This window comes from Notolepis coatsorum (assembly GCF_963971535.1).
Source record: "Notolepis coatsorum genome assembly, chromosome: 12".
Classification (NCBI taxonomy): domain Eukaryota; kingdom Metazoa; phylum Chordata; class Actinopteri; order Aulopiformes; family Paralepididae; genus Notolepis; species Notolepis coatsorum.
The window spans coordinates 36,470,594-36,488,180 of NC_140176.1; positions in this window are offsets into that span (position 1 = coordinate 36,470,594).

The window sequence follows — 17,587 nt, forward strand, 5'->3', positions numbered from 1 at the left end:
GGAAGGGTCCCCCCGGTTGTAAGCCAGCAGGGGTAGAGGATCTGTCGGTAGTAGAGAGTCTGGTCAATGATGACTAAGGAGACTCCAAGTACAGGAGACGGTGCAATAGTCTCTTGATCCACAGACGAATACAGCTGTTCTCCGTAGACTGTAGCTCCACAGTGAAGAAAGCTAGCCGGCCTCAGGCTCTCTGAGGCGCAGACTCGACTGGTCTCCTCACAGGGTAAATCCAACACGTGTAGGCGTCTGCGATTCTCCGCTCCATAAATCACAGGACCAAAACAAATATAATCCAGCCGCAAAGGGCTATGTAGTCGTCGGGTAGATTAATCCAGTGTACATGTCCACACGGTTCTCGTCTAGGTCTCCTCGGGTGAAAGCGCCATGAAAGCAGCCCAGCCTGGATAAGCACTCTAGCTGATACGAGGAAGCGTTGGTGATGCTGGTCACTGTAGAACATCGCCAACACACACACACACACACACGCCGCGCGTCGCCAACACACACACACACGCCGCGCATCGCCAACACACACACACACACACACGCTGCGCGTCGCCAACACACACACACACGCCGCGCATCGCCAACACACACACACACACGCGTCGCCAACAAACAACAACAACATTCTCCCCCGCCGGACTCACGCTGATCAAATAAAAAAAAGAAACATACTTTTTCGGACTGATCATCTGAGCTCCTCTCGACTCCAGTTGAACTGCTATTGTGTTTAAATCCAAATAATCCTCTGCCATTGTTGTGTAACATGTCATCTGTTCTCTAGTATTCAGTCTCGTGCAGTTAAATCCTCTCTAGAAGTGAAAGTGAAACTTACCAAGCCTATAAGTTGTTAAAGGGGCACTAGGCAATTAATTTACTCTGGATGCCTGAACACAGAGTGACACCAGTATCACTGACTACCACGGCAAGCCTATAGAAAATTATTATATTTAATAATAATAATAATAATAATTATCATAAATATAATATATAATTTTTTTTTTTTTTTATTAATAAAAAAAATAATTATATTAATAATAAAAAGAAATGTCTGTTGTACCGAACTCGTACCGAACCGTGACCCCAATACCGAGGTATGTACCGAACCGTGGCTTCTGTGTACCGTTATACCCCTAAAATCTGTAGATACTATATCTATATCTGTTACGAATGGCGTGTTTTGATAGCATGGTGGAGTGTGGAAACCAGTTGCAGCAGATAACGGAGAGATAACTTAACAGGAAGCAGGAGACGGCGTTGTGATGATAACAAGGTTTACTCAAACAGAAAACAAGGAAACACGACTGACACACAGGTAACATTAATCAATGAACCAGCAAGTGTATGCTGGCCCAGAACACTTAAATACAAACACTACAGTAATTAGACACAGAGGGTAATTACTAACAGGACACAGGTGTGGTAGAGAGAACTAACAGAATACAGAGCACACAGGGGGAAACAATAACAATTGTACAAACTGAGACAAACGAGACTAAAACACATTTACAAAACACAGACAGTAGGGACACAAGACTAACACAGTGGAAATAATAAAGACAACATAGACAACGAATAAATCAAACATAAATGGCAGCAAATAATGTTAATCAGGTGAGTGAGCTGATGCCAGATCTGCCACATCTGGATCAGCCCACCGGCAGGGGTGGCCAACCCGCGGCTTGCGAGCCGCATGCGGCTCTTTGCCCGTCAATGTGCGGCTCTTCCACCAAAAAAAAATTAAAAAAAATAATTTTGTTTTATTAATTTTTTGCCTTTTTTTTTTTTTTTTTACTTTTTTTTCATAAGGACGTAGAATAAACATTTAATTTTTTTTTTAAATTGTCCATTTGCATGTTCTTGGTATCTGAATCTAGGGACATATATGGATCAGTGTCAGAAATAGTGTATCTGTTACTAGGCTTGAGTAAATTGTAATGAACCAAAGGAGAATATCAATTCTATTTAAACATTTTTTTTATGTTTGACTGTGAATAACACCATGCTAAAATTGACCAGACCTGAAAAATCTAAGCAAATGAATAAAGGGCAGATGATTAAACAGAAGGTTTTGTAGATATAGTACTGAATTCTGCCATCTTTTTTATAATGTAAATTTCTCCACCATTTTTCATCATATTGCAACACCGTTTTTTGCAAGACGTTCACAGAAAGGTAGAGAAACTAACTGCGTTCTGTTTTATGGCAATAACGTTCAGGTTTGTGGGAGATAATCCCAAAAAATAAGAGAAATAAAAAAGTAAATCCAGAAGTCAGATGATTGACAGGGGCTGGTGTGAGCTGGGTAGGGTAGTTTTTCGAAATTTGAAAGCCCTGAGTCTCTTCCTTCAAAAGACTACACTCACTTTTGGATGTGCCACTTCCTCCTGTCAATATGCGCCGGTTTCCGACTCAATGCCCTGAGATTTCTATAATCTTATATTTCACTAATAACAGTTAAAATAATTGGTAAATAAACGTACAGTAATGCTGAAAATATACACTTTTACTGTATATCTCGGGCTTAAGAGGTTAACCCTGTGAGGCCCAAACTAAAAAGACATTAGCAACTTCAGAGGCCAGAGGGTGGGACATATAAACACATTTACTATCAAATAGCATTGTGAACAAAAGGACCAATTGACTATACATGTGCTTAAAGGGGAACTATCTTATAAATGGCCTTTTTCAGTGTTTACCATTGTTTCTTAGCTATGTGGACTTATATTAATAGGATCTATGTCTCTAATTCTCATATTGGAAATATCCTGAAAATGTGCATATCTGTGATGTCAGAGATTTCTCAGCTGCATAATAATGTGGCAGTTGATGTGGCAGTTGGCACCAGGCCACACAGTGGTTGGAGCCCAGCCTCAAAACGGCTTAAGATCTTGAGGTAGAAAAATGCGGTTTTTGAGTACTTGATTAGAAATACAAAACAATGCATTTTTATAAAAAAAAAATTTAAACCTAGGTGTTCCATAGACTCACAGGAATTGTGTAAAAGTGCCCAAATAGTGAAATAAATAGTAAAATAGTTCCCCTTTAACACTTTTTAAATAAACATAATTTTTTTAAATGGCTAAAAGTGATTTTGTAATTTTGCAACCGTGGGTCTCACAGGGTACTTTTAACCCTGTGAGGCCCAAATAAAAAAGACATTAGCAACTTCAGAGGCCAGAGGGTGAGACCTATAAACACATGACTGAAAAAAAAGGTTGAGAAACGCTGGTATATGGTGTGGCTCTTTGTGGTACTACAGTAATTTTTGTGGCTCTTAGTCTCTGACAGGTTGGCCACCCCTGTATGTAGTGTGAAGGGGTGTATGGAAGGGGAGTTGAGAAGGTCCGAAACCTGGACCAGCCGAACCGGGAGGAGGGTTGCCGTCCGGTCCCGCAGGACCGGAGGAAGCGTTACATATATCTGTACTTATCCCTTACATACTCTTACTAGTTATGCTGCTGGCCAGTATGACTTACTACCATAGTGTCTTTATACCTGTATCACTGTATATATTAATACTACAATTCTGTAAATACATCTAATTAGCACTATACTCAGTAATTTAAATATTTTGTACCCAATTTAATCACCTGCACATTGTATATTACTATTGCACTTTACTGTTACATTTGCACCCTGTTTTGATGTCAAACTTATTTTCGTTGTACTGTATGATGATGACAATACATTTGAATTAGGGATGTCCGATATTATCGCCTACCGATATTATCGGCCGATATCGGCATTAAAAGTTGATATCGGAAAAACAATATCGGTATTGGTTTAAATTTATTTAATTTTATTAATTTTTTTTACATTTCTATAACCTTTATTAACCCAGGCAAGCAAGTAAGAACAAATTCTGATTTTATTTATTGTCAAAAATATGCATAATGTTGTGTTAATTCCACAACAAAAGACATGTAATGTTAATTACCTGAAATTATTCAGTTTTGGGGGGGGGGGGGGGGGACCCTGCATATGTCGGTATCGGTTGATATCGGTTGATATCAGTATCGGAAATTAAGAGTTGGACAATATCGGTATATCGGTATCTGTAACTGAGGGGTACAATTCCCTGACTGTATTGATAAGTATGGTATCATTAAACCACTACCGCTTTATGTACTTTAATTACTGGCCATACAGTACATGATATATAAATATGATGAACACTTCCCACAATGAATCGGTTCCACACAAAGGTGTAATCAAGTATTTATTGCAGCAAAAGGTACATAATATACTTCTCTGTATTTTACTTTGGATGCGCTTATAAGGCAAAGGAATGTGCGTAGGCAAATCAATAATGAATGTCCATTCTCTGGTTACGCAGGAGGTAATTATACAACCTGAATCTTAGGGAATTATATCTATGGTACACTAGTAATGTATAGCGGGAGATACTGGAAGGGTCCCCCCGGTTGTAAGCCAGCAGGGGTAGAGGATCTGTCGGTAGTAGAGAGTCTGGTCAATGATGACTAAGGAGACTCCAAGTACAGGAGACGGTGCAATAGTCTCTTGATCCACAGACGAATACAGCTGTTCTCCGTAGACTGTAGCTCCACAGTGAAGAAAGCTAGCCGGCCTCAGGCTCTCTGAGGCGCAGACTCGACTGGTCTCCTCACAGGGTAAATCCAACACGTGTAGGCGTCTGCGATTCTCCGCTCCATAAATCACAGGACCAAAACAAATATAATCCAGCCGCAAAGGGCTATGTAGTCGTCGGGTAGATTAATCCAGTGTACATGTCCACACGGTTCTCGTCTAGGTCTCCTCGGGTGAAAGCGCCATGAAAGCAGCCCAGCCTGGATAAGCACTCTAGCTGATACGAGGAAGCGTTGGTGATGCTGGTCACTGTAGAACATCGCCAACACACACACACACACACACGCCGCGCGTCGCCAACACACACACACACGCCGCGCATCGCCAACACACACACACACACACACGCTGCGCGTCGCCAACACACACACACACGCCGCGCATCGCCAACACACACACACACACGCGTCGCCAACAAACAACAACAACATTCTCCCCCGCCGGACTCACGCTGATCAAATAAAAAAAAGAAACATACTTTTTCGGACTGATCATCTGAGCTCCTCTCGACTCCAGTTGAACTGCTATTGTGTTTAAATCCAAATAATCCTCTGCCATTGTTGTGTAACATGTCATCTGTTCTCTAGTATTCAGTCTCGTGCAGTTAAATCCTCTCTAGAAGTGAAAGTGAAACTTACCAAGCCTATAAGTTGTTAAAGGGGCACTAGGCAATTAATTTACTCTGGATGCCTGAACACAGAGTGACACCAGTATCACTGACTACCACGGCAAGCCTATAGAAAATTATTATATTTAATAATAATAATAATAATAATTATCATAAATATAATATATAATTTTTTTTTTTTTTTTATTAATAAAAAAAATAATTATATTAATAATAAAAAGAAATGTCTGTTGTACCGAACTCGTACCGAACCGTGACCCCAATACCGAGGTATGTACCGAACCGTGGCTTCTGTGTACCGTTATACCCCTAAAATCTGTAGATACTATATCTATATCTGTTACGAATGGCGTGTTTTGATAGCATGGTGGAGTGTGGAAACCAGTTGCAGCAGATAACGGAGAGATAACTTAACAGGAAGCAGGAGACGGCGTTGTGATGATAACAAGGTTTACTCAAACAGAAAACAAGGAAACACGACTGACACACAGGTAACATTAATCAATGAACCAGCAAGTGTATGCTGGCCCAGAACACTTAAATACAAACACTACAGTAATTAGACACAGAGGGTAATTACTAACAGGACACAGGTGTGGTAGAGAGAACTAACAGAATACAGAGCACACAGGGGGAAACAATAACAATTGTACAAACTGAGACAAACGAGACTAAAACACATTTACAAAACACAGACAGTAGGGACACAAGACTAACACAGTGGAAATAATAAAGACAACATAGACAACGAATAAATCAAACATAAATGGCAGCAAATAATGTTAATCAGGTGAGTGAGCTGATGCCAGATCTGCCACATCTGGATCAGCCCACCGGCAGGGGTGGCCAACCCGCGGCTTGCGAGCCGCATGCGGCTCTTTGCCCGTCAATGTGCGGCTCTTCCACCAAAAAAAAATTAAAAAAAATAATTTTGTTTTATTAATTTTTTGCCTTTTTTTTTTTTTTTTTACTTTTTTTTCATAAGGACGTAGAATAAACATTTAATTTTTTTTTTAAATTGTCCATTTGCATGTTCTTGGTATCTGAATCTAGGGACATATATGGATCAGTGTCAGAAATAGTGTATCTGTTACTAGGCTTGAGTAAATTGTAATGAACCAAAGGAGAATATCAATTCTATTTAAACATTTTTTTTATGTTTGACTGTGAATAACACCATGCTAAAATTGACCAGACCTGAAAAATCTAAGCAAATGAATAAAGGGCAGATGATTAAACAGAAGGTTTTGTAGATATAGTACTGAATTCTGCCATCTTTTTTATAATGTAAATTTCTCCACCATTTTTCATCATATTGCAACACCGTTTTTTGCAAGACGTTCACAGAAAGGTAGAGAAACTAACTGCGTTCTGTTTTATGGCAATAACGTTCAGGTTTGTGGGAGATAATCCCAAAAAATAAGAGAAATAAAAAAGTAAATCCAGAAGTCAGATGATTGACAGGGGCTGGTGTGAGCTGGGTAGGGTAGTTTTTCGAAATTTGAAAGCCCTGAGTCTCTTCCTTCAAAAGACTACACTCACTTTTGGATGTGCCACTTCCTCCTGTCAATATGCGCCGGTTTCCGACTCAATGCCCTGAGATTTCTATAATCTTATATTTCACTAATAACAGTTAAAATAATTGGTAAATAAACGTACAGTAATGCTGAAAATATACACTTTTACTGTATATCTCGGGCTTAAGAGGTTAACCCTGTGAGGCCCAAACTAAAAAGACATTAGCAACTTCAGAGGCCAGAGGGTGGGACATATAAACACATTTACTATCAAATAGCATTGTGAACAAAAGGACCAATTGACTATACATGTGCTTAAAGGGGAACTATCTTATAAATGGCCTTTTTCAGTGTTTACCATTGTTTCTTAGCTATGTGGACTTATATTAATAGGATCTATGTCTCTAATTCTCATATTGGAAATATCCTGAAAATGTGCATATCTGTGATGTCAGAGATTTCTCAGCTGCATAATAATGTGGCAGTTGATGTGGCAGTTGGCACCAGGCCACACAGTGGTTGGAGCCCAGCCTCAAAACGGCTTAAGATCTTGAGGTAGAAAAATGCGGTTTTTGAGTACTTGATTAGAAATACAAAACAATGCATTTTTATAAAAAAAAAATTTAAACCTAGGTGTTCCATAGACTCACAGGAATTGTGTAAAAGTGCCCAAATAGTGAAATAAATAGTAAAATAGTTCCCCTTTAACACTTTTTAAATAAACATAATTTTTTAAAATGGCTAAAAGTGATTTTGTAATTTTGCAACCGTGGGTCTCACAGGGTACTTTTAACCCTGTGAGGCCCAAATAAAAAAGACATTAGCAACTTCAGAGGCCAGAGGGTGAGACCTATAAACACATGACTGAAAAAAAAGGTTGAGAAACGCTGGTATATGGTGTGGCTCTTTGTGGTACTACAGTAATTTTTGTGGCTCTTAGTCTCTGACAGGTTGGCCACCCCTGTATGTAGTGTGAAGGGGTGTATGGAAGGGGAGTTGAGAAGGTCCGAAACCTGGACCAGCCGAACCAAGAGGAGGGTTGCCGTCCGGTCCCGCAGGACCGGAGGAAGCGTTACATATATCTGTACTTATCCCTTACATACTCTTACTAGTTATGCTGCTGGCCAGTATGACTTACTACCATAGTGTCTTTATACCTGTATCACTGTATATATTAATACTACAATTCTGTAAATACATCTAATTAGCACTATACTCAGTAATTTAAATATTTTGTACCCAATTTAATCACCTGCACATTGTATATTACTATTGCACTTTACTGTTACATTTGCACCCTGTTTTGATGTCAAACTTATTTTCGTTGTACTGTATGATGATGACAATACATTTGAATTAGGGATGTCCGATATTATCGCCTACCGATATTATCGGCCGATATCGGCATTAAAAGTTGATATCGGAAAAACAATATCGGTATTGGTTTAAATTTATTTAATTTTATTAATTTTTTTTACATTTCTATAACCTTTATTAACCCAGGCAAGCAAGTAAGAACAAATTCTGATTTTATTTATTGTCAAAAATATGCATAATGTTGTGTTAATTCCACAACAAAAGACATGTAATGTTAATTACCTGAAATTATTCAGTTTTGGGGGGGGGGGGGGACCCTGCATATGTCGGTATCGGTTGATATCGGTTGATATCAGTATCGGAAATTAAGAGTTGGACAATATCGGTATATCGGTATCTGTAACTGAGGGGTACAATTCCCTGACTGTATTGATAAGTATGGTATCATTAAACCACTACCGCTTTATGTACTTTAATTACTGGCCATACAGTACATGATATATAAATATGATGAACACTTCCCACAATGAATCGGTTCCACACAAAGGTGTAATCAAGTATTTATTGCAGCAAAAGGTACATAATATACTTCTCTGTATTTTACTTTGGATGCGCTTATAAGGCAAAGGAATGTGCGTAGGCAAATCAATAATGAATGTCCATTCTCTGGTTACGCAGGAGGTAATTATACAACCTGAATCTTAGGGAATTATATCTATGGTACACTAGTAATGTATAGCGGGAGATACTGGAAGGGTCCCCCCGGTTGTAAGCCAGCAGGGGTAGAGGATCTGTCGGTAGTAGAGAGTCTGGTCAATGATGACTAAGGAGACTCCAAGTACAGGAGACGGTGCAATAGTCTCTTGATCCACAGACGAATACAGCTGTTCTCCGTAGACTGTAGCTCCACAGTGAAGAAAGCTAGCCGGCCTCAGGCTCTCTGAGGCGCAGACTCGACTGGTCTCCTCACAGGGTAAATCCAACACGTGTAGGCGTCTGCGATTCTCCGCTCCATAAATCACAGGACCAAAACAAATATAATCCAGCCGCAAAGGGCTATGTAGTCGTCGGGTAGATTAATCCAGTGTACATGTCCACACGGTTCTCGTCTAGGTCTCCTCGGGTGAAAGCGCCATGAAAGCAGCCCAGCCTGGATAAGCACTCTAGCTGATACGAGGAAGCGTTGGTGATGCTGGTCACTGTAGAACATCGCCAACACACACACACACACACACGCCGCGCGTCGCCAACACACACACACACGCCGCGCATCGCCAACACACACACACACACACACGCTGCGCGTCGCCAACACACACACACACGCCGCGCATCGCCAACACACACACACACACGCGTCGCCAACAAACAACAACAACATTCTCCCCCGCCGGACTCACGCTGATCAAATAAAAAAAAGAAACATACTTTTTCGGACTGATCATCTGAGCTCCTCTCGACTCCAGTTGAACTGCTATTGTGTTTAAATCCAAATAATCCTCTGCCATTGTTGTGTAACATGTCATCTGTTCTCTAGTATTCAGTCTCGTGCAGTTAAATCCTCTCTAGAAGTGAAAGTGAAACTTACCAAGCCTATAAGTTGTTAAAGGGGCACTAGGCAATTAATTTACTCTGGATGCCTGAACACAGAGTGACACCAGTATCACTGACTACCACGGCAAGCCTATAGAAAATTATTATATTTAATAATAATAATAATAATAATTATCATAAATATAATATATAATTTTTTTTTTTTTTTTATTAATAAAAAAAATAATTATATTAATAATAAAAAGAAATGTCTGTTGTACCGAACTCGTACCGAACCGTGACCCCAATACCGAGGTATGTACCGAACCGTGGCTTCTGTGTACCGTTATACCCCTAAAATCTGTAGATACTATATCTATATCTGTTACGAATGGCGTGTTTTGATAGCATGGTGGAGTGTGGAAACCAGTTGCAGCAGATAACGGAGAGATAACTTAACAGGAAGCAGGAGACGGCGTTGTGATGATAACAAGGTTTACTCAAACAGAAAACAAGGAAACACGACTGACACACAGGTAACATTAATCAATGAACCAGCAAGTGTATGCTGGCCCAGAACACTTAAATACAAACACTACAGTAATTAGACACAGAGGGTAATTACTAACAGGACACAGGTGTGGTAGAGAGAACTAACAGAATACAGAGCACACAGGGGGAAACAATAACAATTGTACAAACTGAGACAAACGAGACTAAAACACATTTACAAAACACAGACAGTAGGGACACAAGACTAACACAGTGGAAATAATAAAGACAACATAGACAACGAATAAATCAAACATAAATGGCAGCAAATAATGTTAATCAGGTGAGTGAGCTGATGCCAGATCTGCCACATCTGGATCAGCCCACCGGCAGGGGTGGCCAACCCGCGGCTTGCGAGCCGCATGCGGCTCTTTGCCCGTCAATGTGCGGCTCTTCCACCAAAAAAAAATTAAAAAAAATAATTTTGTTTTATTAATTTTTTGCCTTTTTTTTTTTTTTTTTACTTTTTTTTCATAAGGACGTAGAATAAACATTTAATTTTTTTTTTAAATTGTCCATTTGCATGTTCTTGGTATCTGAATCTAGGGACATATATGGATCAGTGTCAGAAATAGTGTATCTGTTACTAGGCTTGAGTAAATTGTAATGAACCAAAGGAGAATATCAATTCTATTTAAACATTTTTTTTATGTTTGACTGTGAATAACACCATGCTAAAATTGACCAGACCTGAAAAATCTAAGCAAATGAATAAAGGGCAGATGATTAAACAGAAGGTTTTGTAGATATAGTACTGAATTCTGCCATCTTTTTTATAATGTAAATTTCTCCACCATTTTTCATCATATTGCAACACCGTTTTTTGCAAGACGTTCACAGAAAGGTAGAGAAACTAACTGCGTTCTGTTTTATGGCAATAACGTTCAGGTTTGTGGGAGATAATCCCAAAAAATAAGAGAAATAAAAAAGTAAATCCAGAAGTCAGATGATTGACAGGGGCTGGTGTGAGCTGGGTAGGGTAGTTTTTCGAAATTTGAAAGCCCTGAGTCTCTTCCTTCAAAAGACTACACTCACTTTTGGATGTGCCACTTCCTCCTGTCAATATGCGCCGGTTTCCGACTCAATGCCCTGAGATTTCTATAATCTTATATTTCACTAATAACAGTTAAAATAATTGGTAAATAAACGTACAGTAATGCTGAAAATATACACTTTTACTGTATATCTCGGGCTTAAGAGGTTAACCCTGTGAGGCCCAAACTAAAAAGACATTAGCAACTTCAGAGGCCAGAGGGTGGGACATATAAACACATTTACTATCAAATAGCATTGTGAACAAAAGGACCAATTGACTATACATGTGCTTAAAGGGGAACTATCTTATAAATGGCCTTTTTCAGTGTTTACCATTGTTTCTTAGCTATGTGGACTTATATTAATAGGATCTATGTCTCTAATTCTCATATTGGAAATATCCTGAAAATGTGCATATCTGTGATGTCAGAGATTTCTCAGCTGCATAATAATGTGGCAGTTGATGTGGCAGTTGGCACCAGGCCACACAGTGGTTGGAGCCCAGCCTCAAAACGGCTTAAGATCTTGAGGTAGAAAAATGCGGTTTTTGAGTACTTGATTAGAAATACAAAACAATGCATTTTTATAAAAAAAAAATTTAAACCTAGGTGTTCCATAGACTCACAGGAATTGTGTAAAAGTGCCCAAATAGTGAAATAAATAGTAAAATAGTTCCCCTTTAACACTTTTTAAATAAACATAATTTTTTTAAATGGCTAAAAGTGATTTTGTAATTTTGCAACCGTGGGTCTCACAGGGTACTTTTAACCCTGTGAGGCCCAAATAAAAAAGACATTAGCAACTTCAGAGGCCAGAGGGTGAGACCTATAAACACATGACTGAAAAAAAAGGTTGAGAAACGCTGGTATATGGTGTGGCTCTTTGTGGTACTACAGTAATTTTTGTGGCTCTTAGTCTCTGACAGGTTGGCCACCCCTGTATGTAGTGTGAAGGGGTGTATGGAAGGGGAGTTGAGAAGGTCCGAAACCTGGACCAGCCGAACCGGGAGGAGGGTTGCCGTCCGGTCCCGCAGGACCGGAGGAAGCGTTACATATATCTGTACTTATCCCTTACATACTCTTACTAGTTATGCTGCTGGCCAGTATGACTTACTACCATAGTGTCTTTATACCTGTATCACTGTATATATTAATACTACAATTCTGTAAATACATCTAATTAGCACTATACTCAGTAATTTAAATATTTTGTACCCAATTTAATCACCTGCACATTGTATATTACTATTGCACTTTACTGTTACATTTGCACCCTGTTTTGATGTCAAACTTATTTTCGTTGTACTGTATGATGATGACAATACATTTGAATTAGGGATGTCCGATATTATCGCCTACCGATATTATCGGCCGATATCGGCATTAAAAGTTGATATCGGAAAAACAATATCGGTATTGGTTTAAATTTATTTAATTTTATTAATTTTTTTTACATTTCTATAACCTTTATTAACCCAGGCAAGCAAGTAAGAACAAATTCTGATTTTATTTATTGTCAAAAATATGCATAATGTTGTGTTAATTCCACAACAAAAGACATGTAATGTTAATTACCTGAAATTATTCAGTTTTGGGGGGGGGGGGGGGACCCTGCATATGTCGGTATCGGTTGATATCGGTTGATATCAGTATCGGAAATTAAGAGTTGGACAATATCGGTATATCGGTATCTGTAACTGAGGGGTACAATTCCCTGACTGTATTGATAAGTATGGTATCATTAAACCACTACCGCTTTATGTACTTTAATTACTGGCCATACAGTACATGATATATAAATATGATGAACACTTCCCACAATGAATCGGTTCCACACAAAGGTGTAATCAAGTATTTATTGCAGCAAAAGGTACATAATATACTTCTCTGTATTTTACTTTGGATGCGCTTATAAGGCAAAGGAATGTGCGTAGGCAAATCAATAATGAATGTCCATTCTCTGGTTACGCAGGAGGTAATTATACAACCTGAATCTTAGGGAATTATATCTATGGTACACTAGTAATGTATAGCGGGAGATACTGGAAGGGTCCCCCCGGTTGTAAGCCAGCAGGGGTAGAGGATCTGTCGGTAGTAGAGAGTCTGGTCAATGATGACTAAGGAGACTCCAAGTACAGGAGACGGTGCAATAGTCTCTTGATCCACAGACGAATACAGCTGTTCTCCGTAGACTGTAGCTCCACAGTGAAGAAAGCTAGCCGGCCTCAGGCTCTCTGAGGCGCAGACTCGACTGGTCTCCTCACAGGGTAAATCCAACACGTGTAGGCGTCTGCGATTCTCCGCTCCATAAATCACAGGACCAAAACAAATATAATCCAGCCGCAAAGGGCTATGTAGTCGTCGGGTAGATTAATCCAGTGTACATGTCCACACGGTTCTCGTCTAGGTCTCCTCGGGTGAAAGCGCCATGAAAGCAGCCCAGCCTGGATAAGCACTCTAGCTGATACGAGGAAGCGTTGGTGATGCTGGTCACTGTAGAACTTTAGCCGCACGATACACTATACACAAATAGACTATTACTGACTTAATAGAAATATGTCGCACTCGACGGTATAGCGCCAAACTCTGACAATTCAGTTATTAATTCGCACGCGGTCTCAATGCTCTATTTTGGGGCCAAACAGGCCATACTTCACCGCACGGAGTATCGTGGGTGAGGCTTCAACTTATTGGGTAACTCTACTTCTGTATTCACCTGCGCCATATTTATATGCACGGCGAACAATCTAGTGCCAACCTCATTTCTGTCTCGTATCCCTGGGCAAGGCCGGGCATGTACAGACATGTCTTGACGGTGGCTTTGAACCTGACTCTGGAGGCACGGCCCCGGCGCCTGTGGACCGCTGTCCAATAGGAGAATGAAATACCATGGTCTGCACTAGGCTAAAGGGATATTCCGTGTATATGTACAAGGAATATACAAGGGATATCAAACGATATACAAATACTATGCAATATATATCAATCAATAAATATATATATTCGGTTTAATCTGATCCTTTGTAACAGCCGCCTCCTAATTAGTCCCACCTAATTAGCTAAGCAGAGACAGATTAACCGCACTGTCCACTACTCAATGTCTGTTGTGAGGGGTCGGGCAGTTCACAAAGTCATGGGGTCATGGTCGTCATCGATAGTATCGGGGAGCCTTGGCAGTTCTATTAGCCTCGCCACGGGTCGGGTGTAGATCCGTCCTTGGACGAGCACTTCGGCTGCTCGGACCTTTCCGTCGGCACCGGTGATCACTTTGCTTACGCGGCCAGCCGGCCACATAGCTCGGGGTAGTGACTGGTCGATAATCATGACGACTGTTCCTTCTGTCAAATTGTCTCTCTCTTTCACCCATTTCTGGCGGGTCTGTAGAGACGGTAGATAGTGGAGTAGGAAGCTGTTCCAAAACTTGTCAGCCAATACTTGACTGTACCTCCACATTCTTCGGCCGTTCGCTTCTTCAGGCCTGTACATTGTCTGTGGTAGCGCGGGGTCCAGCCGCCCCATCAAGAGTGTGTTGGGGGTGACTGGGTCGACATCTGCTACATCACTTGAGACGTAACCGAGGGGCTTTGAGTTCAATACTCCCTCGATCTCCGTGAGGACTGTCATTAGGACTTCTTCCGCCACGGTCTGGGCCCCAAGCACGGCGTACAGGGCTGTCTTTATTGAACGTACTTCTCGTTCCCAAGTTCCACCGAAGTGAGGTGCATTCGGGGGATTAAACTGGAAGTCAATCTGGGATGGAGCGAAGTGGGTCTTAAGTTCTGGGCCCATAGCTTGGAAGCTCTCTCTCAGCTCTCTTTCTCCGCCTTTGAAGTTTGTCCCGTGATCAGACAATAATATAGACGGTTTGCCTTTCCGCGATGTGAATCTTCGGAAGGCCATAAGGAATGAGTCTGTGCTCATGGTTGGAAGGAGTTCTATATGCATCGCTCGGGTGGTCATGCATTTGAATACAATACCCCACCGCTTCTCGGTTCCTCTTCCTTTCTTTATATACAGCGGGCCGAAACAGTCCATACCGGTGGAGTGAAAAGGCTTGTCGCCGAGTCGGGGGCGACAGGGAGGTAGGTCAGCCATCCGGGGTATACTGGGCTGCGCTCGCCACTTACGACAGTCTAGACAGGTTCGCTGGAAGCGCCGCACTGCTTCTCTCCCTTGCAGTATCCAATAACGACGTCTGATCTCCGCGAAGACTCTCTCTGCCCCGGCGTGATGCACATCCTCGTCGTATTTCTTTATGATCAGCTCTGTGACCTTGTGTCGGCTGTTTAAGACTATCGGGTACTTGACGTCATCCGGTAAGTCTGGAGCTCTCCGCAGACGACCATCCACTCTGATGAGACCATGGGCGTCGCTCTCGGGGGCTAGGTGGAGCAGTCTGCTGTCTGATGGGACGGGCTTTGCTCCCTGTAGACAGTCTAGCTCATCGGGGAACGAGTCTCTCTGGGCTCGTTGTAGTAGAAGAAGTTCTGCTTCTTCGTAGTCAGCTGCAGTAATGTCAGTAGTGAGCTGAACCTCTGGGTGGTGCCACAGGAATGTCTTTAGCTGCGCACTCTCTAGGGTGAGGCAATCGTCTATGTCGGGGTCTGTGGAGACGAGTGTGTTCAATCCACAGAACATAGATTTCTTGTTTTCGGCCTCCTCTTTACTCGCTTCCCGTGGGGTGGGTGTAGGCCACTCTTCTTCCGGGAGCTTGAGGAACTCTGGCCCGTCACTGTATAGGTTGTGACGGGTGAGGTCATCCAGGGACATTCCCCGGGTGATGACGTCAGCTGGGTTGTGTTTTGTGTCCACATACCTCCAGCTTGCTACTTCTGTTAAATCTTGAATCTCTGTGACTCTGACTCCCACGAAGACCTTGTATCTGCACGAATCAGACCGGATCCATGTGAGTACTGTCGTGGAGTCTGACCACAAGATTGTTCTTTGCACCGGAATGGTGAGTTCACGTTGGATTAACGTGGCGAGTTGCGCTCCTGCTAGGGCTGCGCAGAGCTCTAGACGCGGGATAGATTGTTACTTTCGTGGGGCTATTCTTGAGCGAGCCAGGATGAAAGCAGTATGTATTTCTCCTCCCTCCTCTCGGGCACGCAAGTAGGCCACCGAACCGTAGGCTACTTCGGAGGCGTCGCTGAAGACGTGCAGGTCCATCTGGCACGTCTCCGACCTCACTGTGGGTGGGAAGTAGCTGCGGCATATGTTGACACCTGGGAGTGGGCTGAGTTCCGTCTCCCACTCTCTCTATGTGGATGCAAGGTGTTCGGGTATGGGGTCGTCCCAGCCCTGGTCCTTGTCCCATAACGCTCTTACAATCATCTTTGCCCTGGTGGTGTAAGGTAGAATACATCCCAACGGGTCATATTGTCTGGCGAGTGTTCTGTATACACTCCGTCTGGTGGTCGGTAGTGCAGTCGACCTTCCCTGCTCCTTGGTCAGGGGTGTGTGTTTATAATGGAGCGAGTCTGTTTTGAAGCGCCAGACTAGTCCTAATGTCATTTCTTGGGCTTCTCCTGGGATGGTCGCCATCCAGGTCTCGCTGCTTGCTGCCTTGTCCTCGGGGGAGAGGCTGCGCAATACTTGCGGGTCGCTGCTGGCCCACTGCCTGAGATCAAAGCCGCCTTTGATCAGGGAGGCGCGGAGCTTGAGTAGAAGGGCCTCGGCTTCTTCTGGCGTCGAGACGCTTTGCAGACAGTTGTCCACGTAGAAACTATTTCCTACACTTTGTCGGACCTCTTCATCAGCTGCTGGGTCCTCTGCGACGTGTTTTTGCAGTGCAAACGTAGCACAGCATCGGCTGCATGTGGTTCCGAAAGGGAGGACTTCCCATTGATAGATGGCTGGTTGCTCATCCCCGATCCTCTCTCTCCATAGGAACCGCAGCAGGGGCTTGTCCTCCTCCACTAGTCTCACCTGCAGGAACATCCCTTTGATGTCGCCGCTGATGGCCACCTTGTCTTGGCGGAAACGTAGTAACACGCCTAGTAGAGAGGGGCCGAGTGTTGGGCCGGGCAAGAGCTCTTTATTCAGATTTTGTGATCCGATCTGGTAGCTGCAGTTGAACACAATACGATCCTTGCCGTTGTGGTGGACTTTGTGGTGCGGCCCGTACCATGATTCGGTCGTCTGATCGGCCTCTTTAATGTCAATTTTCTTTATGTGTCCCGCTGTGATTAGCTTGTTAATCTCAGCGCGGTACACAGTCTCTTGAGCGGGGTCTCTGGCTAGGCGCCGCTCTGTGTTCAATAGATACCGCTCCGTCGCTTCTTTTGGGGCGTGGAAGGTAGGCATACCCTCTCGCCTCAGGAGTGGAGTTGCGTATCTCATCACTCCGTTGACTTTGACTCTCTTTGTCCCCTGCTCGAGGAGGGCTATAG